Source organism: Dreissena polymorpha, chromosome 15 (genome assembly GCF_020536995.1).
Source record: "Dreissena polymorpha isolate Duluth1 chromosome 15, UMN_Dpol_1.0, whole genome shotgun sequence".
NCBI lineage: Eukaryota > Metazoa > Mollusca > Bivalvia > Myida > Dreissenidae > Dreissena > Dreissena polymorpha.
Window position 1 is genome coordinate 60,566,299 of NC_068369.1, and position 26,847 is coordinate 60,593,145.

A 26,847-nucleotide genomic window follows, 5' to 3' on the forward strand; every position below is an offset into this window, starting at 1 on the left:
GTGAATTCGGTATTTAGCGTTGATGAGAAATTCACCGTTACTACAGACAAATTTTACAAAATCAGTTTTAAAACAATATGTGTTGTAAACCATTCTAGTCCTTAAAAAATCACTAATATGATTAAACACTTAGGCTGATTCTAATTATATTGATGCGTAATGCTCAGCTTATGCACAATTAATGATAAATAAATACAGTGTTTTGAAATAATCACTTTGTAAAGAACTATGAACTGTTAGAATGATAATAAAAAGATCACACTATCAATGTAGATCCGACATTTAAGAGCTACAACTAGGAAGCCGATACGCATTTGTAGATAACTGCTCGTTCTAAATCGTTCATGGAAGACATGCTGACATAATCGATATTTCGGTTGTGCAATGATAACTATATTTTTTATTATCTCTGCCAAGTCACCCTAATCGATTGTTGTATTGATTTAAGTATCTGCGACTTAGAAATTTCCTCATTGAATGCCCCGATTCGTGCTTGAAAACTGAAATACGGCGATTGTACGAGAACTCAAGGTAAGTGTTATTTTTGAATGTTATACTGTATGCTTCGCGTTAACGGCTATGCATACATATTAATACTACTTAAACCTATATGTTTCCATCGATTGTAAGCATTTCCAGCATTAAGACTTGAAATATTTTGAAGACATTTAAAGGGTATGTGTGTTTGGTTTCAGTTTATTTTTCACGCGTCCATCTTGTCCTTGTTTTGAGTATATTTATACTTTTGTCAGGGCTTTGTGCGTGTTTAGCTGTTTGTTTTTGATATACTAATGAAATTACGCAATATATGCTGTAACGAAAAAGTCCTACGATTCATCAAATAACCAGAGGCTTAAGTTTAAACTGATGTAACTAATATTCATTTACTTATGAAATACGAAAGTTTGACCCACAATTCGTATTTGCGAACAGAAATAAGTTTTGTTTGAAGCAATTAGAGATCTATTATTTTTTACATTTTGTTGTTTGTAGAAAAAAATGTTAAGAACATAGTATTTTCAATGAGCCTAACGTCGTCCTCTAGCAAAAAACTCAAGAAAACAGAAAAACTTACCCGTTATGACTGATATGAATATATATGTAAAGTAGTGCGATTAGAAACGACATAATCACGTAGTCGCACTGTTACAGAAATATCCACTAGCACTGTTTCTTATAAGCGGAAAGAAGAAGTGCCGTTTTGCAATAATAAATAATTTCGCAAATGCAACCACCGTCTTGGTAAAGATGTTGACTAGAACACAATAATTTTAAAGCACTATGTATTACAGCAAGCTAGTTTTCTTATAACCCGTGCTTAATTAACTAAAAACAACAATCGAGAAAGAAAGGAATATACTTGGCAGTGGCAGGCAATTTATTGCAAGATTAATTGTTTGACCAGAACGTTGTGGCAATTTACACAATATAATGATTATCTAACTTATAAACTTTAATCAGCCTTTTTACAAATAATTTGTGTGTCGGTTGAAAGTCTTGAAATAGTTCTATTAAAAGTGAATGAAAAAAGAAACAAAAGAAATACGCACTTTACTTTCGAGCAGTCATTCCGAATAATTCTGCGAGCAGTCATTCCGAATAATTCTGATGCTTTATTGGTCCCGTCATAATTATATAACTCTCTAGATCGATTATCTCACCTTGTTGTTTGCAATGCATTACGCTTGATCAGCCAAATATGTGTACAGAGACTTGAGGTTAAATATAACATTGGACAAAATTAATCACAGTTTATTTTATTCTTTCCGATGGTTTATAGAGAAATAACAGTGAATTAAAACTGATATTTTACTGTTTGAAACAATGAAAAATAACGATAAATTTCACTGTTTTCCCGGAACTATTTTTTAGATATCTTTGGTTTCCCCATTGTGATTCAATTTTACCAAGGGAGACTACTCTGCATTGAAGTTTATAAAAATATACGAATTAAGTAGTATAAAAAGTGCGCGGCTGGCTTATTTCGAAATTTGACCATGAGATCGACCACGATTTTCTTGCAAAATGCTGGTTAAGGCGTGACCATACGCGTATACGACTTTGCGGCTAGGCGCATTCCGAAATTTGACCATGAGATCGACCACGATTGTATCGGAAACTGATGGTAAAGGCTTGACCAGACGCGTATACGACTCTGCAGCTGGCTCATTTCGAAATTGGACCATGAAATTGACCACGATTGTATTGGAAACTGATGTTTGAGGCCTGACCATACGCGTAGAGGGGTGGTATTGGGGCGTCTGGCTCACGTTGCGCAACATTTCGTGTACGGGTTGAATCTGGTTCACGTTGGGCAACATTTCGTGTACGTTCAAAATTTGAAATGAGCATGATATTAACGAGAAATGTCATGCAAACTGATGGGTTTAAGGCGTGACCCCATGCGCGTATAAACACGTATATACGACTGGGCTCTGGCACCATCTCGGGATGAGGCCGGCCGCGCACGCACACACATATCTAACTAACTTTACAGGTAGACAGGATCCCTATGACAAGTTGATAAGACTTTGAGTGTCCACCAATGAATTGAACGAGTCGGGATAACCGAGCCACTTTACTAACGACTTGTCTCCGCGTTTACGAATAACTCTTTCGATTCTAAACACTTCTTGACTCGTCTTTTGTAGCTCTTGTTCATAAAACGTACCCTGTATTTCCTCGCCATGAAGATCACTGATTTTATACGTCGGTGGATCTTTATATTAAACTTGAGACACTGTAAACACCTCCTCATACCATCTAGGCGTATATCCTTTTTCAAATATTCCCTTTTTCTTAGTGATTCTCACCTTATCGCCGACTTTACATATTGGCTTACCGTACTTTTGAGGGCTTTTGGAGTACAGATTGAACCAGACAGCGCTTTCGTTCTTTTTATCACTAGCATCAACGGGCGTCATTTTGATGGATGAATGCTTTGTGTTGTTATAAATAAGCATTGACCATATCATCTAAGACGTCGACATATTTTCTGGTAGAGTTGGCTGAAAAGTATTTGAACATTATTTCCTTCATTGTTCTGTTCCACCGCTCTACCACGGAACTTTTCTCTTCGTTTTCTATGGAATGCAACTCGACTCCCAACGCCATCACATTTTTATTGTAGAACTTTTTTCCTTTATCGACCCACAACTTTTGGGGTCGCCTTTCCTTAAATATGTTGTGAAATGCTTCACAACCTCAACTCCGGTTTTACTCTTTAATGTAACAATCCAGCCATATTTTGAAAATACATCAATAACTGTGAGCAAGTATTTTACACATCCATTAAACGTAGCAAAAGCTTGCATGTCCACTAAATCAGCAGCCCATATTTTCTCAATGCCATGGGCAACGACTATTTTTTTTCTAAAACGTTTTATAACGGGTCTACGCAGTTCGTCCGCAAGCTGATCAGTCCATTGTAGTTCTTTAGCCACGACTTTTTCCCCCTTATACCCTAACCCAACTTTGCCGTCGTAGATAGGATTGGCTTTATGATACCGCGTTCAATTTTTTCACGAATCGTTGGGTCTTTAATGGCGTCCATTTGTTCAAGCATTCTTTCGTCCGCCACGTTTCTACCTGCTGTATCTGGAAAGTGTTGGTAAGCTAAATAATGATGGTAAGCAGCATTATCAACTCGATCGACTGGTTTGCTCCAGTCTTTGTAAGCGCCAGTTGAAGTTAATCGCTCGTTTAAATTAGTTCCAGGTCCTGCAAAGTTCATTCCTGGAATATGCATTTCACCGTGAAATTTAGCCCACGGAAGCTTGTCACCGAATTCAATGACGAAACCAAGTCTCCGCCAGTTTTACTATGCATTTGTTCAAACTGATGCAATGTATTTTTTATTATAAAGAAATAGTTTGTTTAAATAAAAAAATGGATGTTAAAGATCTCTCGTAGAATGATTTGAGTACAAAAAGATTCAACAGTAGGCTTTTACCGAGGTCAGTGTCAATACGAGGTCTTATTATTGGTAAAAGCGGATGTGGTAAAACTATACTATTGTTAAACCATTTACTACGACCAGGCTGGTTCGACTACAACAACCTGCAAGTGTTTGGCAAGTCGCTTTTTCAGCCTGAGTACAGCATTATCAAGAAAGCGTTTAAAGAAAAGTTACCGAAAGAAGACATTATAAAATTGTTTGACCAACAAGACTTTATAATGAAGAATGAAGTTTCACCAGTTCTTTTAGTGGAAGAAAGGGCTAAAAGTTTAATTAAGCCGGCAGACATCGAATGTACATTTTTTGAAACGCCTGATGATGTACCAGATCCTAGAGACATGAGCAGCTCTAAAAAATATATAATTATTTGTGACGACCTTGAAAAAAAAAACAAGTGTGAAACATATTACATAAGAGGACGCCACAGCAATGTAGACTGTTTTTATCTTGCACAAAACTACTTCAAACTTCCAAGGCAAACTATACGTGAAAATGCAAACTTTATTTGTTTGTTCCGGCAAGATACTAAAAATATGAATCACATTTTAAACGACCACGTTTCAACGGATATGTCAAAAGACGAACTAAAAGGGGCCGTCCTTATGGATTTGTCGTTATAGATCTTCCTAGCACTAAAAACAATGGTACATGTAAGTATAGATCAGGACTTGATTACTTTTATATGCCATAAAGAAAATAAATACCAATATAAAAATGGAAGGAAGAGTGTTAGAACAAATGTTACAGGAATTAAAACAAACAAGAATTAATACGGGTCCGAAAAATTCTTTTCACATTATATTGAAGTATAATAGCTCTAGAATCTGTACTTTTTTAGAACCACCGATTCAACTCGATAGAAGCAAAACATACGAAATGGCCTTAGTTAATTTGGAAACCTACTATTCATTTCCAAATAAAGATTCTTCAAACAATAACTTTCGCTACAGTCCTGACGACGGAATGACTTGGGTTGATATTGACCTTCCAGACGGTTCATACGAAAGTGATTACGTACAATGAATAATTAGGGAAAATGGGCATTACAACAATGTCTCGGACGAGTACGCTATAACGCTAGAGACAAACAACAACATACTAAAAACGGTACTAAATATAGCACCGAATTATAAAATAGACTTTACACCGGCAAACTCTATCAGAACCGTATTGGGGTTTAATGCACAAGTATACTCATCAGGATATAATGAGTCAGAAAACATTGTAAATATATTAAGTATTAGCAGCTTGAGAGTTACTAGTGATATCATTGAGGCATCCTATGTGAATGATTCAACTAAAAACGTTATCTATATTTTTTTCCCATCGGTAGGACCTGGTTATAAAATCATCGAAGTACCTGTTAATTTGGTTTATTTACCTATCGCTGTAAACCCAATTTCGTCCATGGAAACGCGTCTTACTGACCAAAACAGAAAACTTGTAAATTTGCGCGATGAAGATCTTTCGATAAGATTTCATATAAGAGAAAAGTAACACTATATTAAATCCTATATAAAATGACTCGTTACGTTCATGTGAAACAAAATATTAGTGAAGGTCAGAGGGAAAAGATTAAAAGGGCTATTCAATCAGAAGCTTCAGCGTCTATTCGTTTGTCTCACGAGGATTTATCTGGAGAACATGTGCAAGCCCTCACTCAAGCACAGATAAATACAATAGAAAAGGCGTACCGAAGCGGTAAAGGAGTGACGATTAAAATGTCAAAATCACAAATAAAACACAACGCAAAAGTGGAAGGTGGATTTATTGGAGCTATTTTACCGTTTTTGGCAACAGCGGGTAAGTTTCTCGCGTCAAGCGTTTTACCTGCGCTCGCAACCGGCGCACTAACTGGCGTAGGAGCTGCAGCCGGCAGTAAAATTGTGGATAAAATTAGTGGATCAGGTGTCATGTATTTAAAATAAACGGAATGGGGTGTAAAGTCACTAAAGTGGGTAAAGGATTGCACTTGTCTCCGTGGAAGAAAGGTAGTTCGTTAGGAGAAGGTCTTTATCTCAAATCAGGAAAAGGAATGTACCTGCGAACGGGATCGGGATTGCTACTCGGACCGAATTCACCAGTTAGTAGTATTCCATTACTAGGAATGCTTTTGTAGATAATACTCATAAGTAAAATATGTACATAATACAAAAATGCAAAGATCAATTCACAAGTTTATTCACAAGTATAAACGACCATCGCAAGCGTCAGTGGTTACCTCATGAGAATCTTGCACATCCTGCAGAACCAATGTATGGTAAGTGAAACATTTTTACGCAACAATCGCTCACTATTTAACCGAAAGCAGCACAAACTATTGCATTACGAATAGGTGTACGACTAAAAGACGGCGTTTGTTCTGTATCGCTCAGGCAAAGTTTGAAGGAAAAGAGATGTAGTTTACAAGATGGGATTATTGTTGAATCTGAGGACGACATCATTGTTACGATTCAAAACCACTCTGACGTTGCAAAAGATATTGTTAAAGGTAATTCGCTTTGTTTTCTTTCTGCGTTCGTTCCGTAAGTACGGTTGGCGACTAAGATTGACTTGAGTGAACATGTTAGCAACAGCGATAGCGGATGGTGTCAAAGTGCAACGATGCGTAATATGATTAGGATTGACTTGAGTGAACATGTAACAACAGCGATAGCGGATGGTGACAAAGTGCAACGAAGCGTAACCTGACATAAAATGACATATGTTCAACAGTCTGTTTAAGAAAAATACACTTGATATATAAAATGGAGTACAAAGAATCTACCCATTTCTACCCGCCGTCGTCCCTTCGGCTCCCGAACTGACTAGCGTTAAAGGAAGTGCTCAGCCATCCAGACTTCAAACTTCAAAAGATTAACGAAGTTCAAAAAGAAATGGCTGCAGAAAGGGACAAGCGCGCAAACTTGTCGGAAAAGTATCACAGAGCAGTGAAAGTTATAGCAGGAGTGGACAACGCTCTTGTTGTATCTTCCATGGTGTTAGGTGCTGCGGCAATAGGAGTATTGGGTACAATCATTGCGACACCAGCTGCAATAGCAATGGAATGTGCTGCCCTAGGTATAGGAGTGTTGTCTATCATTGGAGGACAAACCATAAAAAAGATATCAATGAAAGATGAAAAACACGAAAAATTAAAACACTTGCAGATGCAAAGTTGAATACAATGAGTGATCTTATATCAAAAGCGCTAGCAAACGATCACATTTCTGATGAAGAATACTCACTGATTCTAAGTGAACTAAACAAATTCAATGAAATGAAAGAAGAGATAATATCTAAAATAAGGGTAGGTATAGATGAGGAAACAAAGCGGTCCCTTATTGCGAAAGGACGTGAAGATGCAATTTTAACGTTTCAAAACATGTTTAGTAAATTGAAAGACGTTCATAAAAAAAGACGAACACCTCTCAATCAAAGTGAGACGTGAGACGTCTCAAATCACGTCTCAAATCACGACTTAATACATTATTTTTATTTATAAAATGTCGTTTTTGAAGATAACATATCCGGAAAAAAGAGACTTTATCGTGAATGAGTTTTTCACGTTAAAAAATAAAATTTGTCAAGACTCTTCATCTGAAAAGTTAGGCGATCTCGAATTTCAAAGAGAACTAACAAAACTTTACAAACCTATCACCGGTTCGCAAAGGGAGTTAAAAGAAGCAACGTCAAGTGCGATAAAAGCACTGCCAGCAGCATTAACAGATAGCGCTCAAGCAAATGCAAATGCATTTTTTTCCCTCAATACCCAAGCATACAGGCAGAAAAGGATAAGGGACCAGCAGAAACATTGATAGAACTAGGTTCAATAGCAACTAAATACTTGAGATCGATGGCGAGCAAAACACTCACCGATCAAGCATTTGGACTGTATGATAAAGGTTGTGCTTTTTATATTGAGGATTCAGAGGTTACACTATTTGGGGATAATATTATTGTTGGAAAAACGAAATATGATGGAACACCCGGCCTTTGGGAGCTAATCACATCGAAATATCCTGATTCCAAAAATACACTACACAAGACATTGACTCCTACAAAACAATTTTACTAAGCACCAACGCCATTGTGAATCCTGAAACGGGAAAGGTTAGATCTAGTTCTGGAGAGAAGTACAGAAACATTATTAAACCAATATACGATACGTATGTAAAACCTAAAAAGGTAACAAAAACATCTTCAATAGTCAAGAAGAAAGGAGAAGGAATAGCGTTAATGCCTTCTGATCCGAACACACTTGTTAAAATGCTTACATTACGAGTTACGAGTCATCAAGCAGGCATTACTGGAGTAAGAAATAAAATCGTGGACATAGCAGATGAACTTAAGAGACAAGAGGTAATAGACAAACAATCGTAGAAGAAATGTGTGTTGCTCATTAAAAAAAATGATTGTTACCACGAAAAGAAGGTATATAAAAAACACGTTATTGGCGGTGCTGAAATGTTTGATACTGTCTCGATTTTTTTTAAAGCGAATGGTAGGATCAACTGCTGCCAAAACGGTTGCAAATGTCGCAAAAACGGTGGCATCGAAAGTGAGTAGCGCATCGAAAACAGAACTAGGTAAAAAGTCTATCAAAGCGAAGCCGGAAAATCGGTTGCAAGAGAAGCGGGTTTAAAAGCTATTCATGTTGGCAAAGACGTAGCCATAGCCAAAGCTAAGGCTTTGATTGATGGATATAATGCACCAAAATCGAGAAACAACGCGACAATTAACGCAAGAATCGAGGGACGCGTTAGCGTCTCTCATAAATATGGGTTCCAATAAAGCAAAAAAAAACATTAACAAGTTGATTGCGGGTTCCGGCGCTAAGGTAAAGAGAGGTACCGCAAGGGCAAACGCAATATCAATTCAAGATCTTGTAAAAAGGTTGAACACAGGAGACGGTTTGCGTCTGGCTTAGCAACAATGTCGAGCGAAATATTAAATTTTACGGAAACTATAACCATTGACGAATCTATTGAAAAATATGAGTTTAAGGCTTTCGAGCCTGTCAATGGTACGAATTTAAATTCATCGGGTACTATAACTATCGATATCGGGTTGTATGATGTCTTTGCTCATCCTGCGGAATCGTACCTACTCATTGAAGGTAGACTAACTAAAGACGACGACGACTTGACTGTATACGATAACAATGTCGTCGCAATAGCGTTAGCAAACAATGGACTTATGCATTTGTTTTCAAATTTTACGTATAAGCTATCCGATCAACAAGGAGAATCGTTGAATCATCTTGGACAGGCAACGACCATTATTGGAATGCTTAAGTATCCGGATGGTTTTCAATAGCGCAAGGACTCAATCAGCTTTGGACTAAAGATACGGCGGCAAAGCTGCTATTGCAGATAACACAGGCTTTGCAATCAGACAGGCATACCTTATTCAGAAGCCTAACCCCAAGGGAACATTCTCGTTCGTTGTTCCGCTGAAACGCATTTTCGGCTTTTGCGATGACTATGACAAGATTGTGTATGGTTTTTAACATACGCTCGCACTTGTTAGAAAAACTGACAAAGATGCCATCATTCGATTGCAAGCAGCAGGTGCGGGTAAAGTAAGTCTGATAGATTGTCATGGTTTATGCCTAAGATTTTACCTGCAGATATGGATAAATTTCAGCTGTACAAATCCATTCAGGCAAAGGTAACAGTACCCGTCGTTTTCAGGGTTAGACCTTGCGAAAGTATTACAGTTCCACAGTCTACACCGTTCAACTGGAGACTAAGTGTTAGAACACAAACCGAAAAACCGCGATACATTTGGTAGGATTTCAAACTGATCGCAAAAAATAATCAAGAAAGAAATACATCGATATTCGATCATTGCGATCTTCATAACATGTACGTGACTGTTAACAATCAAAGATACCCTGAGGCTGATTACAACTTATCTTTTCCAAAAACAAAAATTCTTACGAGCTTACTATGAAGCGGCTAGATCTAGCGAAAATTTTTATGGAACAGATCCGCTGCTAACACAGAGTAACATTACACCAGCGGATTTTAAAGACCTGTTTCCTATTATGGTGTTTGATGTCAGCAAACAAAGTGAGCGGTTAAAATATGCATAGGTAGAGATGAAAATCCAAGCGACATTCCACCAAAATGTACCAGCGGGAACAGAAGCGTACGCAGTTGTTATTTCCGACAAAATGATAAAATTTACCTCTGATGGATCTAAAATGTATATTGTGATGAAATAAATAAAATATTCATATAAACAAAAATGGATAATAAAACAATGCAAGAGTTGATTCAACAGCGTATTCGGGAGATTGAAAATCCCGCACCTGAGTCGAAACAATGTCAACAGTTTTAAAATCAATGGAAGACCATGCAAAGAAAAATTAATAAACGAACATCTGTCGGTAAAATATACGCACCTCGCAAAAACAGTAGTGTGTGTAATGATCCATAGTGGTTTGATTTTAAAAAGGAATAAGCATCATTTCCAAACCCCCCTTACCTGAAGAAGGTATGGAAATAACTTTGAGTGTCAATGTTATTCAGTGGTTAGAACGTATAATTGCATTACTTGAACACCAAGAGCTTCGGTTTTATCAGAACTCGCTGTTATATTAAGTCTATAATACTGGTATGCTGTCGTTGTCGAAATATCGAAAAACGAAGGAGCAATAGCAGAGCAAAGCAAAATGACTTGAAATGTCAACAGGGGTGTAAATGTTTTTCCATCATTGCTTCTAGAAAATTCCAATGCAGTTATATTTTACCATCAATAGCTTGAGCTTTAAGCGCCACTCTTGAAATGGTAACGGCGTCAGGACATTTAATTTGCAGCCATCCTTTTTTGCAGGTGTGGCACAGCTTCCATTAGACCCATCGGCATTAAGACTATTAAATGCGCCATAAACTCGAAATTTATCAGTAGTCACTGCACTTGCAGTGGCCACAAATCCCGTTCTACTAATATTCTCCTCCAAATTTGGAATATAACCCGAATAACATTTTTTTTGTTAAGTGGTCAGCATAATGTTTAGCGACAGCATCTTGATCATCGACATACTTTTTATGAATAGAAGTTGCCTCATTCACTAAACTATTAACTGTGAGTCCAACAGGGTGCTTCATGTTCACTGTACAATGTCGGATAATGAACAGGTAATCCGTGTACCGACCTGCCCCCCATGTTTAAATCCCCAGTCACGGTATCTCCAGACTTTGAAACTGCTCGATGATCTACATAATTTTTTTGTTGCAGCGTCTTGAGCATGAGCAGGATCCGATACATTGATTAGAGTGTGATTGTCCATATTAATGTTTTCAGCTGCTGCATTTTTACCATCCCGTCTCAAGAACGTATTGACGGCATGTGATAATGTGACGCCTCCGGAAATCACTCGTTGCGATGATTCAGCGTTGGTTTTACCAAATATTTTAATCGACACTTTTTATCTACACACTTTTTGTTTATTTAAATTAATATAATGAGTTTATTACATGTTGAAAGCTTACGCTCTCACATTGTTTAACAACGTAAAGACACAGGTGTCCGCAAAACATCTCACCTTCGGTCTGTAATCGTTGGCTATTATAATACACAGGATCCTTTAGGTACCTAACGAGTTCAACTGCAGGCGCTAACCCATAACTGTCAAAGTATAGTTTTTCATGACCGTTTTTAATCCAGGCAGTCCAATGGGTACCATCGCTTTGTGAATCACCCAGATTCAGAATACCACACTCGTTTTGTATAGGTTTTTTGGAAGTTTATCGCGGACGTAGGCACCCCTAAAGTTTGTAATGTTCAATTGTTTAGCGGCATCTATCAACTAAAGGTTGGATAGAGGAATGTTCGGTAACACAACTCCTTCGACATTGATATACTTGTCCGTATTGAAACTCATATTTTATAGGATCGTTTTTGAGATTATTGCCCATATTGGTTATTTCTTAAGCGGTAATGCCCATAAGCCATTGTATGTATCTCATCTTTTTAAATAACACGTTTATCATCATTTGCGTTTAGTCTTTAGAGCTACTTTGTTAACCGTTTCAGTATACATTTTATGCGCGTATGATCTGATAACGTTCATCGATCTAAGCAATTCTTGGCGAGAAAACAGCGCGTTCTTATAATCGTCGAGTGAAATGGTGTTTTCGACAACGCTCTTTTTCACCCCTTTACACTTTTTGTTTTCCTTTCCTTCAAACATTTTACACGAATACAGTTTAGCTCGGAGTCCTACAAATTCCTTTATTTGTTTTCCAGATGCCTCATTTTTGAACATGCCGAGAACCTTTTTGTTTACACCAGTTTTAATTCCGGAGGGGTGATCTTTTGGATACTCACTCGTATCAAACAGTCTTTCAACAGCGTTTGAAATGTCTGCATAAAAATCTTCAGTTTTAATTTCGTAGACAAGACTGTCTGTGTCCGTTAACAATAGCTTCGCCCTATTTCCATATTAAGCCTTGATGTATTTGTAGTGAAAATCGTACACGAATGTCTTGCTCATTTCTAGAATGGACATCCCAATATAAATGGGCATGTTGTAGTACAACTTGGTTTTTCCCATGTGAATAGCAATCAAGTTTTCATCAAATATGTAAACCTATCGTAGTTGACCTTTGACGATAGTTTTAAGGCATTTGTTTTACTCGAAACCAAGCGAACATCGACTCGATTTTCAATGTTTTCCATCGTTTTACCAAAGACGCTGTTGTTCATGAGCTTGAAAAAGTCCTTTTCAAAGTCATTGGCAGCTTTAGTGCGTAGCTTGGTATTCAAGTCGATGTATTTCTTTAACCATGCGTCTTCTCTGAACATGATTCCTCGATGAATGTTTGTGATTATAAGTCCAAGCTCTTCGTACTGCTGCAAGTTTTCATAATGGACTACATACTTGGTTTTGTTGTTCAAGTTGGGAATAAGCTTTTCAACTTTTGACCCCTTTGAGACAATACGTTCTGGGGCGAGTGGGTAATCATTGTAAAGGTCGTGCAAAGCATCCGGATACTCCAAGTCCACTTCCAAAATGCATCCTTGCCCTTCTAGATTCGGAATGCTTTTCCAATCATGGAGTTCATTTTCACTCATCCAGCGCAAGCCTCCGGTCGGAAGTGGTTTACTCATGGCCCATTCGTACAGATTGTAGCGTCAAGATATATGATGTACGAAGAAGGTTGACTCGGGTCAAACGCTTTCGACATGCACGTGTTGTTGGCATGAGCAAATCGGGATGAAATGGTACTCACACCGCCTCGGATACCCTGCTGTATCATGAGAAACATGTCATAGTCGCTTATAAGCTCAAGTTCTACTTTCGTTAACTTAAGAGCCGCATCCATAGCTAAACCCGGTGCTGTATAATACCATGCGGGATCGAGTTTGTAATAGTTCACGCCAGCGTCACGAAAGTTTTTCAAACACATCAGCCAACGGCATGACATCAAAGGTGATATACACGTCTTGATAGTCTCCCAATGTCTGACAACCGAAAACATGCCATACCTTCTGCGCACGTGCATAATCTTCATCAGAAATGTCCGCACCCGTTAGCTCCGAATAGAAGGCTTCCTTTGGAGGTATTGTTGTTTCTGAGAGTTTCTCAAAAGAATTCACGTAATCATAACACATGACACCCTTTTGTCGCATATGATGAAACTTCTTACCCTCTGAAAAGTGGTTTCTCAAATGACGACTCTGTTTATCTTTCAGATTTTTCGATAAGGCATCTAAGCTCGAAGACATAAACCTATAGCTGTCCAAAAACCGTATTTCTCGAGTCACATCAATTTCCTTTTCTTTTTTGTTCGTGAACTTATCGACAACAACCATCTTACTAAAGGAGATGTACTTTTCCTTGATATTGGGAATACATGTAATCTTTTCACCATTAACGCTTCTCAGCTTCTTAATAAATAAGTGACAGTCATAACCAGAAAGATTATGCAAAAGGACTTCCCAGTCAAGTGACAATGGTCACGAACCTTCGTATAGCTATCGTCGTTGCGCTCTAATCTGAACATATGTGACATTTGGTCTCAGCATCGTATTTAGTTTAATCATCTTTCGTGAATATCATTTCCTTGGGAAATTTAAACGTGTTGTGAATATCCTTAAAGTTTTGCTCAAGAGTCTCAACAAATATTTGTGCTACATCGTCCGTTTCATTCTTAGCTCTAAACAATACGGGGTCTTGACTATACAATGAGCCATCAGAGCATACTACGTGATATCAAAACGTGCTCGGTGTATGCTTCTGGTACTTGTGCGTATACGACTCTGAAGGATTTGGATTACAAGAACTTATATGCTCGATAAACGATTCGAAGTCTGCATAGTTTGAACATCGTGCAAAGAACAATATTCTTTTTGTCTATTCAGAGCATCTTCTGTTCAATACCCTGTCAAGCATCTTTTGCAATAGTGCATTGTGTGGTGTCCTGTTTCGGTTCGACCTGCTACCAATCTGTTTAAGTTTTTAATCCAAAAATAATGTTTTGTTTTTCCATCCGAAATCAACAACAAATTAATCACCTTTTCACGTTCGTTTTTACTGATAATGAGTGAGTAAATATCCTTTTCTTTAGAATCATATCCGAATATATTGATGTTAACGTTGTTGTTTCGTTCAAATTTACGTATCACATGTTCTTTCACTTCCACTGGAAATTCAATGTCATCCCACATAAGCAACTTTGCTTGTCCTTTTAATTGTTCCGTTCTTCTTTCGGCATTTTTAACAACAGGATTTAATGCTCTCGTGACATACCACTTGAAACATTCGTCATCTTAATTCTCCATGTTAATAATTGCCTTTTAGCAGCCAACTTACCCGGCAATGGAATGTTTGATTTACCTTTTAATGGCTTATACTCTACAGTGTTAATTTCCAGTCTTATGACGGACTTAAGTCTCCAATTGCTACCCTGCATTTGAAACATTGCCATGGATTCCAAAATCTTGTCTGATGCTGTATTGTACAATTCGTAGACATCAGTTCACCCCCTACCCCCATACTATTTCAGTTCTTGAAACAAACGGTATTTCTTTGGTTACATCAGTCTCATGTAACATGGAATGCTGCTCCATTTCACACACGAACACTATATTCATTTTTATTTGACGATGTGTGTTCATGAACTGTACAACCTCAGCCCTAACAAGATTTAAAAATGTTTAAGCATCAGTTCCTTGAACTCCATCAATAATGTGTTGTCTCGCAAAACGTTAAACTGCTGTTTTACTTTCTCTTATTTGCGGCTTGTTATTGTAATATTTCTTATAAATAGATTCAATTTCCGATTTTAGCGCGTCCACCTTTTTATTAAGAGCCTCAACCTTTTTGCGTATCGCTTTCTTTACAGGCTCTGGCGTATGATTAAAAATCCAATCATAGCTTTTCTGTATCGCTCTCTTTACGGGCTAAGGCGTGTGCTTTTTCGCAACACTAAATAATCTCTCTATCACACTAGACTTTTAGCCTGCACAGGCTTTAAGACTGGAACTGCAATGTCCGTAACAGGCTCGTCGAGAAGTGAGACCCTTGCGGTGTTCCTTGCGGTTGTCCTTGCATCACCGATTGCATCGCCGCTGGTGTTCAGCAATCAGCTCATGCTTTCTAAGCCTCGAACATCTGCGCAGACCTTGGTCTTTTGCAACTTTTTTCAACTCTATAACGGTTTTGCTTTCCATTGTTTTTATTACATGAGAAACACATTTTCTTAAGTCAATTCATTCTTTTTATCGTCACAGTCGTCGTGGCAGACGTGAGAAAAATTCATTTTTTTTATTTAGCAATTTATAGATGTAGTGCAACCCGTGGCGTGCCTCAAAACACAAAATGACGTCATTATTGTAACGAAATGACGTCATTATACCAAAGCCTTGAAATTTTGAATTTTCGTGAATAAAATATGATTCTATTTGTGATGGTTGATTTTAGACCGTTGAATTCATTTTTTTTTGCTTATGAACATGATATCTCGCACATCATTCCATTTAGCACTTGTCCGTTGCTTTTATTTGTTATATTACCACCAAGCGCTTTTATTGCATGGTATTATGAAAAAGGTTGTTTCCTCTCCAGTTTCAACATTCGTTAACTTAATATGATTATAGGTGCTATCTAATTTTCGGGCAAAAGCTAAAAAGATGTCTTTTTTAGTTTGAATATTGATTAGAAATAAAAGCCTGCACATTTTAATTTAACAATCCAGCTCCCAAAAGGTATTTCGTTTTTAGAGAAATTAACCTAAAACATTTTGTAAGATTTAGGAAATAGATATAGCAACCACTAGTCTTGTTTACAAACGTTTTAATATCAAGTTTAATGGTTGTTCACTTTTTAAATAAACAATATTTAAAATCTTAAAAACCTCTTGAATAGATAAAAGTAACTGCGTTTAAAGTAAAATAAATGTTTAAATATCAGGATAAATTCTATTATAAATTGTTGGGCATCTTTAAATCACTTGCATAACAACATATATTTTATCTATCTTTACATGTGTCTATTTACAGCAGTATGACATCCATGATTTCATCTAGACCCTGCTAGAAACGAATCACAGAATGACATTTTTTGACAATCATGCATGTGCGAAGTTGTTGTCCATCAAAAAAGGAAATCATTTCTAAACAGTCAAAATATAAATAATGTATTTTATTATTAAAATTGTGTTTTATGTTTCTTGAACATATGCAGGGATTTCAAAATGTTGAAGGCGGAAGATGAAGAAGAAGGGAAAAATGATAATTTTTTACTTAAAGCGAGTATATTATATGATTTCAATGTTATCATTGTATTCTTCCTTCCTTACCCAACATATTAATATGACCGTATAATGTTAACTTAAATTAATTCACAATCCTCATATGGTACCATAAATCAAATAGTGTTTACTACAGTGAAACAAGCAAGTAATCACGCATACAGATGGAGTTTGTTTTCTGTACAGCAGAAATTTATTTACTATTAAATTCACCTTTTCTTTCATTTATTTTCTGGATTTATTTTGGTATTCAATTAAAGCCAACAAAGTATACACAACAATGATTCACGGGTAATTGAGTCTGAAAGTGGTATTTTCTTTACCCTAAGGTGTATGCTCCATGCACTTTATGGGAAGAAGTAGAAGAAGGAATTTAAAGCGATTGCTCATGACATAAACTGATGAAACATAAAAAACTTAAACATAAAATACAGCATGATGCGTCAATTTATTATTTATGCAAGAATAAAAAAGATATATGTCGAAGATCTACAGGCATTTTTGCAATTAAACTATTCACAATTTTGCCACTATATCATGGGACAGAAAATTTAACATTCAATTACACATTATATATCAAATTCTATAGTAAAACATGCTAGTTAATATTGTTTAAAAGTTCAATGTCTTGCAAGAAGTATTCAAAACACAACAATCCCAAAACTGAATGCGCTTCCTTGCTTGTCGCATGCTTTTACTTAACTTTCCTTAAAAATTATATAAATGCATGGACACTACTAGTATAAACATAACTTTAACATGTTTGCTTTCTGCTAGTTGTTTATTTCACTTCTCTTTTACTATTGTTGGTACATCTTATATTTGTTATGCTGAAACTGCTTTTTGATGACATACAGACACTCTTCATAATAACTGCAGTTTCTTTACAGTCTATTTACTTTTCATAACAATAACCCATCAGAACTTTTCAATATTTCAAGACCACAATTGCATAATTTCCATCACTGGCAAGTTTGATAGATCCAGAATGGCATCGTTGTTGAGTATTTAGCATCCAATTAGTTTTGCTGCGCAGAATAATGTATGGAGTGTGTGACGCCCAGTGCTTGACAGACCATCTTCTAAAATATTAGACACAAGAAAAATCAATAAAGTACACATTTATAAGGCAATATCCTATGTTTATGTAATCACAGCTTTTTTACCAGTATGAACCCGTTTACTGTAGTACAAAATGATCCAGAACAAGTTTAAATATTGTTTACAAACATTCACAGTTTGTAACCTTTTGTATGAAAATGAATTAGAATTGAAAAAGTGAGTGCAGACGAAGTTAAAACAAGTTAAAATTAGCTAAAATGCTGAAAAGTTAAATCGCAATATCGTTAAATTTGTCAAATAAACGTGTTCCTCGTGGATAACAACCGCAACTTACCCAACTATTGCTCATGATCACGGGTAAAACTACTTTCTGAGAGCGAATGGTAAATGCGTCAGGAATTCTGACAAGTAAACAGTACTGTACGGTGTCGTTATTCACCGGACGCTGTATGCGCAGTGGTTAGCTTCCTATTAACATTTCGGGCTCAAATAACGCCGATGTTTTTTAAACAGTTTTATTTATTGATTTGTGAGGACAATAATAACATTACGATGTTGAATAAATAGAATGAAATAAATTCGCAACTAAACAAACGGAGGCAGAACATGGACAAGATAAGTATACAAGGGAGGTAATTGCATCGCGAAAATATATGTCGCGTGTCGAAAAATTTTCAGATGCATCCAGTGTCTATTTTTTTGGTCTAAATTTCCATATGTATGAACGGTCAACGCCCGCTACGCGGACTTTTGCCCGTATAAATTACTTTTGGCGGAAACTGTCTAGGTCTACCGCGAGGTCCTTGTTCATTGTTTTTAGATTCCGGAACAACAATATCCTCTCGTTTCACTTCTAAGCCGTGCTCCAGTGCAAGTAACATCAACTGAATTATACTGTGCGCTGTTGTGGCAGCAATGTTGTTGTCGTTTAGCGAATTTATCAACACTTTCTTTGTTTATCGCATTTTTTTTATTATGAGAAACATAATAACTCAAATCATTTTCATTTTTAGTTGCGTAGGCAAAATTTACTTACACAGGTGACGCACGTAACACCTACACACGCGGTAGTATGGAAAAATGCGCGATGACCATCACGTCGGCAACAACAACCGTGACGGTCAAATTCGACAGACCGTGACGGTCGACGTTGTCCCCTACTACGGCAGCTGGAACAGCAACTTGAAATTTAATTTAAAACATGATGGTTCCCCGACGAGTTCGGCCACTTGTAGTCGTATCCGTTGTAAACCGTATACGACCGTTAATTTACCCGATACAACAAAAAATTGAATCTACCGTGGACCGTATACGACCGTTAATTTACCCGTTCATAATAGAAACCTCCTTTTTTTTATCGCGGACGCGGTATAGTTTTACTAGAACCAGCCGCTAGAAGTCCCTGTCCATACATTCGTATGGTCGAGATGACGTTGCTTTTGTTCCCCAAAAGCAGCGACTCGTCGGTTGGGCTGTTAAGTGTCGCCATCGGAGTCGGTGGGCTTGTTTTCGCCGTCCGCTCCCGAAACTAGGTTGCCGGCCGCTCCCAAATCTAGGTAGCCAAAGGTGCTTCGCGTTCTGCTTTGTCGATCCAACACGACTATTTCAACCAGTCTTACCTGGGTGCTTTCGTTCACCAAGCTAGCAAACGCGCCTTCAATCCTTATAACGCCTATGGCGTGAAAGTACACGTTCGGCTGGTTTAGGTAATTTCCGGGCGACGACAACACCAGTTTGTTGTTCTGTATCTTTTCTGTGTTTCCGTCGTCAAGTCGTCTCTTAACGTCGCCTTTCAGTTAAAGACAGACGTAATGTTCGACACTTTGTTTGTGTTAGTCGCCGCCGCCGCTCCAGCTGCGTTCGCGTTCCAACGTTCGTAACACTTAACAAAAAGCGAGAGTGAAAACGCCTCGTTTTTCGGCGGCTTGATAATGTTCAACTTGTCCAGCACAAACGGGTACTGTCTTTTGTAACTTCGTTTGAACTCGTCTTGAAACCTGGCCATGTTCACCTCGATGAACTCCGAAATTTCAGCCAACACTTTGACAAACTTCGTCTCGTCTTTCGTCGGGATGTGAACGTCTTCGTAACACACAAACGACACCGAGTACCCCTTCGTTTCTTTGTCACCGCCAAAGTTTCTGAAAATGCACGCCGCGAAACTGCATCTTTGGCGTTCTCAGCAGAAGCGGACCTTCCGTTTCTACGTCATACTGGTATTTAATCGGTATTCTCTGATACTGAATCGGAGACGAGAAAGTCTGGATCTGTTGCATGCTTAACGTTTTAACGTCAACGTCGTCTATTGTCACAAAGTGATTTGTCATTGTTTTTTAATATGAGAACAAAAATACTTAAGTCATTTTCATGTCACGAACGCGGCACATCAACACACGACACACACAATTATGGTCACTAAAATTAGGTTCTTTACCCTAACCCTAACCCTAACCACGTTCCTTAGGAGGGACCTCCTTTTTTGTAGCGGCTGGTATAGCTATACTATAACCAGGCGATAGGAGTCCCTGTCGATACATTCGTATGTGCGTTGTCTCCGGTCCGTGCTTTTATCCTTTATTTTAAATGACGTGACGTCATTTAGGTGCTCTCTCAAGCGTCTGCGTTTAATATATATATATATATATATATATATATATATATATATATATATATATATATATATATATATATATATATATGGAATGACGTTGCATTTTTAACACTTTCCAAAATGCCTAGAAAGGATAACCACGTCACTAAACATTGCAATGCTTGCGATTGTGAAGTCACAATTAATAATTGGGATAGACATCAGAAAACTAAAAAACATGCGAAGAATTCGGGCATTATATCAGAGCCTATAGTGGCAACTAGAGGAAAGGCGAAATGTGTTAATATAAACCAGGCAAGAACTTTATAGTCATGTGGCAACAAACTATGAAGTATGACTGGGCAAAGGTTGTGAATAAAAACTGGAAATATCACGAGAAACATATTCAAGTCTGGATCATCTGCAACAAATGGGGTGCAGGTTCAAGCGAAGCTTATGGTCACAGTCATTTAGTAATCATCATGAAAAATCCGCAGAAATTAGTATAGATGCACAAAATCTTGAAGAACCTTACAGGTGTACCTCCTAATGATGTTTAAAGCTACAGAAACGTTAAAAACAGTGTTGCATATTGCAGCAAAGAGGATTACAGATATCTTATGCACGGGATAGACAAGGACTGGCTTTCAACCGTCATCCTGGCGTACGCTTTCGCTCGCAGAACTAATTATAGAGCCCTCGATCCTACCTTGTACCCATACTCTAAGATAACTAGCGGAATAAAAAGAGACTTTAAAGAATTCTACGACCGCTTCATCACGCATCATGAACATGACAAGCAAGTTCACACGTCCAACTAAAACGATGGCAACAAGCGGCGATGAAAATGCTAAAGGCACAAACAGGTCGCCAGATCCTCTGGATATACGAAACCGAAGGAAACACAGCCAAGTCATATCTCGGAGACTACCTCGAAGCTATGCATGGTGCCATCATCTTAGAAAATGGGCACTTCAAAGATCTCTCCTATGCATTCAATAAGGAACCCATCGTGGTATTCGATATCCCACGCAGTCAAGAATGCAACATAAACTATAACTTTCTCGAACGATGAATAGATGGACGATTATTAAGCTCCAAATACGAATCCAAGGTCAAACGATTTCGACGACCGAAAGTCGTTTGCTTTGCTAATTACGGGCCGACCCGTGATTCACTGTCTGCCGACAGATGGTGGATCTTCAAGATCGATAATTATTGTTTGATCATGGAACCGTAAAATTAACAAAATGTTTATAAAATTGTTATCAATTTTGTAAACAGTTACAAACCCTAACCCAAACATAACCCTTTCCGATCTTAACCCTCATTTTATTTACAATGACGTTTCAGTTCATTCTTAAACAACGGGATGGCACAGCCGCGAAGGATTATATACGCGTATGGGGTCACGCCTTAAACCCATCAGTTTGCAAGACATTTCTCGTTAATCTCATGCTTATTTCAAATTTTGACCGTAAACGAAATGTTGCCCAACGTAAGCCAGATTCAACCCGTACACGAAATGGTGCCCAACGTGAACCAGACGCCCCAATACCACCCCTCTACGCGTATGGTCATGCCTCAACCATCAGTTTCCAATACAATCGTGGTCAATTTCATGGTCAAATTTCGAAATGAGCCAGCTGCAGAGTCGTATACGCGTATGGTCAAGCCATAACCAGCATTTTGCAAGAAAATCGTGGTCGATCTCATGGTCAAATTTCGAAATGAGCCAGACGCGCACTTTTATACTACTGAATTAGCTTTCTTTTGAAATACATGGGGGCGCCCGACGGTGAATTATTTTGTCCGGAATGGCCACAATACAAAAATAATCATTTGTAAGCATTAAACAAAACGAATGTTGTTTTTTATTTGGTAAAATATCGATTTTAATTCACTCGTGATCATTAAAAAAATTATTTTACGAGTGGCTGCGCCACTCGTGAAAATATAATTTTCTATGATCACTCGTGCATTTAAATTGATATTCCACCAAATCGAACAAATATACTCTATTTATTAACAAAGATGAAATGAAAAGACAATATAAACACACTGGACAGTGTTATTTATCATAATTAAGTTTATCGACATCGTTAATGCAAATAATTTATGTCTTCAAACATAAGCTACGAGAAAATGCAGCTGGCTAAGCAACATAACAAATCGACAGTATCACTCACGCGTTGCATTGAGTGTTGGATACGCTATTAAACTCACACGTTAATTTATAATATATTATAATATTAATTTAACATCTGTATCTAATAAAGGCTGATTATAAACATTGTAATGAAATTAAATGGACGTTTTCTCCCGACATACTTTTAGTCAGTGAATTGTCCACGCATAGTAATTAAGTATTGGGTAGAGGAATAAAATTAAAACGCTTAAGACACTACAGTTGCTTGCTGTGTGCATGTATTTTATATTAACAGTTACAGGGAACGAAGTTTGACTTATTAGTAAAATACAAACATCCTTTATATGTTTCGTTATCATCAAACCGTTAAATAGAAACATATTGTATTTTGTAATGCCTAAATTCACTTGATACTAAATACTTTTATTTAAAAGAAAAATACCAAACGTTTGTTTTTAAAGAATTCCATATTTACCAAAATTTGCCTTTAAAAATGGAAGACATAATACAATGGGATTATCGGGTGATGGACAGAGACGGGAAGTCATAAATATGTTGTAAAAGAGCGAATCGAGTTAATACATATATTGGTCAACCGATCGAGTCTAGATTATATGTAAAAATGAGTGAAACGAATAAATTTATTAGATGTTGGTCTTAGAGAGACATAACGCACCAAATTATATCATTTGACACGATGCGCGTAAAGGAAAATCTACGTATAAAGGGGGAACCCCTTCTAAACCAACATGCAACGGTCTCAGGTTTCTGCAAAAGTAAAACATCTTGTTGAAAGCTCTGATAGTGCTATGTTTTTTTTACAACTATCTATAAGCAAAAAGTACTTAAAAGTTTGGTGTGTTTTTTAAACATTGCTATAATCAACGTGTGTAGCGTGATTTTCAAATCTGTGCGAACTGCATTGTTTAACATACTGCTGCATCTTTTTGCACATGTAATTAAATTTGAAGTATTACTAGTATATGCGTTTGTTTCGTATTATGACGTGAAATGAGGTTTAAACAAAAACTACTGATCAGAATTATATTTAAATCACATTCGTCCATGCTGATTTTCAATATAATGTGTTCATTATTGATGTTAAGTACCTTTTAGGGCGTCTGAGTTTTGTCAAATTTCATTCGGACCAATTTATAAAAGAACTTGGGATATACTCTCCCCAAAAATGACAATATACCATCATTTAAATCCGAAATGAGACGGCTATTGCCATTTTTAATGTATCATCCTATGATATTTGTCACTACATACTTAGACATAATGAAACAATTTTATCAATATTTGAAAACTAAATTCATTTGAAACGACAAAAACATACATCCTACTTTTAAAATGTATGCGTCCTGTGAACTCATTATGACAGAAACTTTACGGGCGTCCCTTGCAATATTTGTGCGTACTTGGCGCAGGAAGCAGATGTTAATAAATCAGTAATAGTGATCACATGTTACATATTATCCTTTACAAAACAGTTATAACCTTTAGTGTCGTTTCTGTTTAAAAAAACATTAAGATTTGAAATGAGCGCGAACATCTATTACTTACAACAAAGGTTCTACATAAACAATCACACACAAATATTGAAATATCTACTTCATGTCCATAAATCCTGTCTGGCAGCGTCTTCTGAGTAGATCGTGTATACTGTTGTATCTTCCCGCACGTATATCCATATTCCTAAAGCGAGGTTTAGTTATGTTAGGAACATTCATTGTCGACACAATATTTATTAATCCTCATTGGACCGCCAATGTTGTCGATCATAACTTAAAAAGATAATTAATGCGTATGAATTTTAATTTGTATAACAAGTTTATTCAACAATACATTATTTATGAGATCACACAAGTGGTGCTCCTTATCACATCATTTTAAGAATAGTTATGTAGATAATCACTTTGTCAAAAAAAACTTACATTTTAACATTGATTTCCACGCAGTTACACGCAATTTTCTCTGTCCATGGTATCTTTCCTTTTAAAATATTTGCCTGATGTTATAGTAAAAAAAATAACTGACATGTTGCACTTTTCAATCAAGATGTACTTCACTCAAATTAATTAATCTTAAAAGTGTGTTATACTTACAAGAAATATTTCATCATCTAAGTACTTTGCTTTATATCCCACGAGTTAGCAATTCGTTCCCTCGAATAAGGAGTTCGTGGTAACTAGATAGAAAAAAGGATTGCAATTGAAAAAAAGAGAAGTGAATGTCTATGCCATTGTAGGAAACTTATTCTATGATTCGAAATACACAAAGAGTTGAATATTTGCAGGGAGCTGTGTGCAAGCGAAAACCGTAGGTTTACGTATGGCTGCACATTTGACTAGAGTGAAAGGTGAAGATAAAAAGAATGACGACAGTAATGAGCTTGAGAATGAATCAAAAGATCCAAAAGAGGACTCGGGAGAAATTTACAAAGAAAAGGCAAAAACGGAAGATACATGTTGTACAGGTACAAGACCGAAGACAATCACCAATGGTCTAGGTACATAAATATTATAAATCAGCAAATTAATTACTATATTTACGGTATAATTCGTGTTATTTTATTAAATGCAATGCGCTCGGAATGTTGATATTACTAGTCCGCGCCTCCGACAAGAACAGTCCTTAAAACTACTTGTTTGTTTTACGTTATGTAGTTTCAGAAAACGAACGTCGTGGAAAACAGCAACACTTCAAAAAGAACAAAGTACATACCTTTTTACGTTTGGATAAACTTCGACGATCAAAAAGCGGTAAGATTGAATTTATTTATCAGCAATTATATTATCATTGTTCGATTAACTCAACCAAAATAGTGAATATAAAAGCAATACAACGACACCATTTAAAAATGGACTTCATAGATATAGACATGTTGCTTTTTGTTGCAGAATCGGAATTGCAAAGACCATTTACGAACAAAATACAACCTGTTGCAAAAAAAAGAGAAGGTTCGTGTGGGGCTTTAAATGACAACAATCATGATGACGGTGATGTATATGAACATAAAGCTGACGCTGACAATGAAGCGGAAGTTAATCCCGAACTAATACCACAATCGTGTAAGACTAATTGTATAGTCTGTAAAATGTTGACAAGAGGTTTTCATAACAACCCAAAAAGTGACATTCCAAACGAAGCAATAAAACAGAACTGTAACATTTATAACTTGGTGTACGGTATATTTTGTATTAAATGCCAAAAGATGGTATACGTCGGAGAGACGAGCAGATCATTAAAGGAACGTGCCAAAGAACACGAGGCTGACGTGCGACTACGAAGAGAGAAACCAATCTCAGAACATTTCAATGGTGCAGGCCACAGAGTGCAGGATATGGGTGTATCAGTGTTAACACAAATAAGAGACAGTTCCCATTATTACAGACTTATTAAAGAATTGGAATTTATAAAGAAGTTTCAAACGCAATCACCAAATGGACTAAATACAAAAAATCAACTTGATGTCCTGCTACGAGAAACTATCTTGTAAAAAATATATGTGAAAAACATTTGATATTAATCATCAACATAAATGGATGTAAAACTAATAGTACTTTATGCAATTTATCTTGTCCACAATGTGTATATGATATATAGAATAGCAAGTATATATGATTATTTAATCAAATATCATTTGAATATTATACATAGATATGGATTGAAATAATAAGAGTCATTAAATAAGTTTACCCTATTTAATTTATGATAATAAGTTAAGGTAGATTATAATTACATATGATGATGATTATTTTATTGTAAAATATCAATTTATTAAATATATAAAGCACACATTTAACATAGGATTAAGATACAATATGTAAGTGTTTAACGTCATTTCATTTTTGGCGAATTTTTACATTTTTTTGGCGCCATTTTATATAACGCCATTTATGACGTCATCATGTACAACGTCATTTGACGTTTAAAAACATTTTTCTTTGTTATTTAAATTGTGCAGTCAAAAGACGTAAAAATGTAGTTAACATATAATTTCCAATGTTTTGATAAAGGCATTATGCCGAAACGTCATTAAAGGAGTATAATCAGAGAGTTATAATTTTTTAATATCCCTTCGGATAATTCAACTGAGCTTGTAAGTACATGATTAACATTCGGTATAAAATGATGCAATTTACTTTATTGCAAACATTCAATATAGGGACTTTTGCAAAAGATAATACATGCATATTTTATTTTTAAAAAGCATTTTATTGAAACCTTCTGCAGTTTGATGGGTTTTTTTCCTTCTGTTGACTGGAGAAAATTATAATGGCAAAGAATTTTTTTTTGCTAAAACCAATTTGGTGGTACAATTATAAAGTCGGGTAAA

At 36.6% G+C, this 26,847-nt stretch overlaps 1 long non-coding RNA gene across 1 annotated transcript; it reads left to right on the forward strand.

Annotated features, from left to right (window-relative positions):
- Positions 1 to 326: 326 nt before the first annotated feature.
- On the forward strand, positions 327 to 25,557 carry LOC127861119 (uncharacterized). The gene is made up of 3 exons (XR_008040075.1): positions 327 to 531; positions 24,805 to 25,270; positions 25,409 to 25,557. It is a non-coding gene; the product is annotated as an uncharacterized LOC127861119 (long non-coding RNA).
- The last annotated feature ends 1,290 nt before the right edge of the window (positions 25,558 to 26,847 follow it).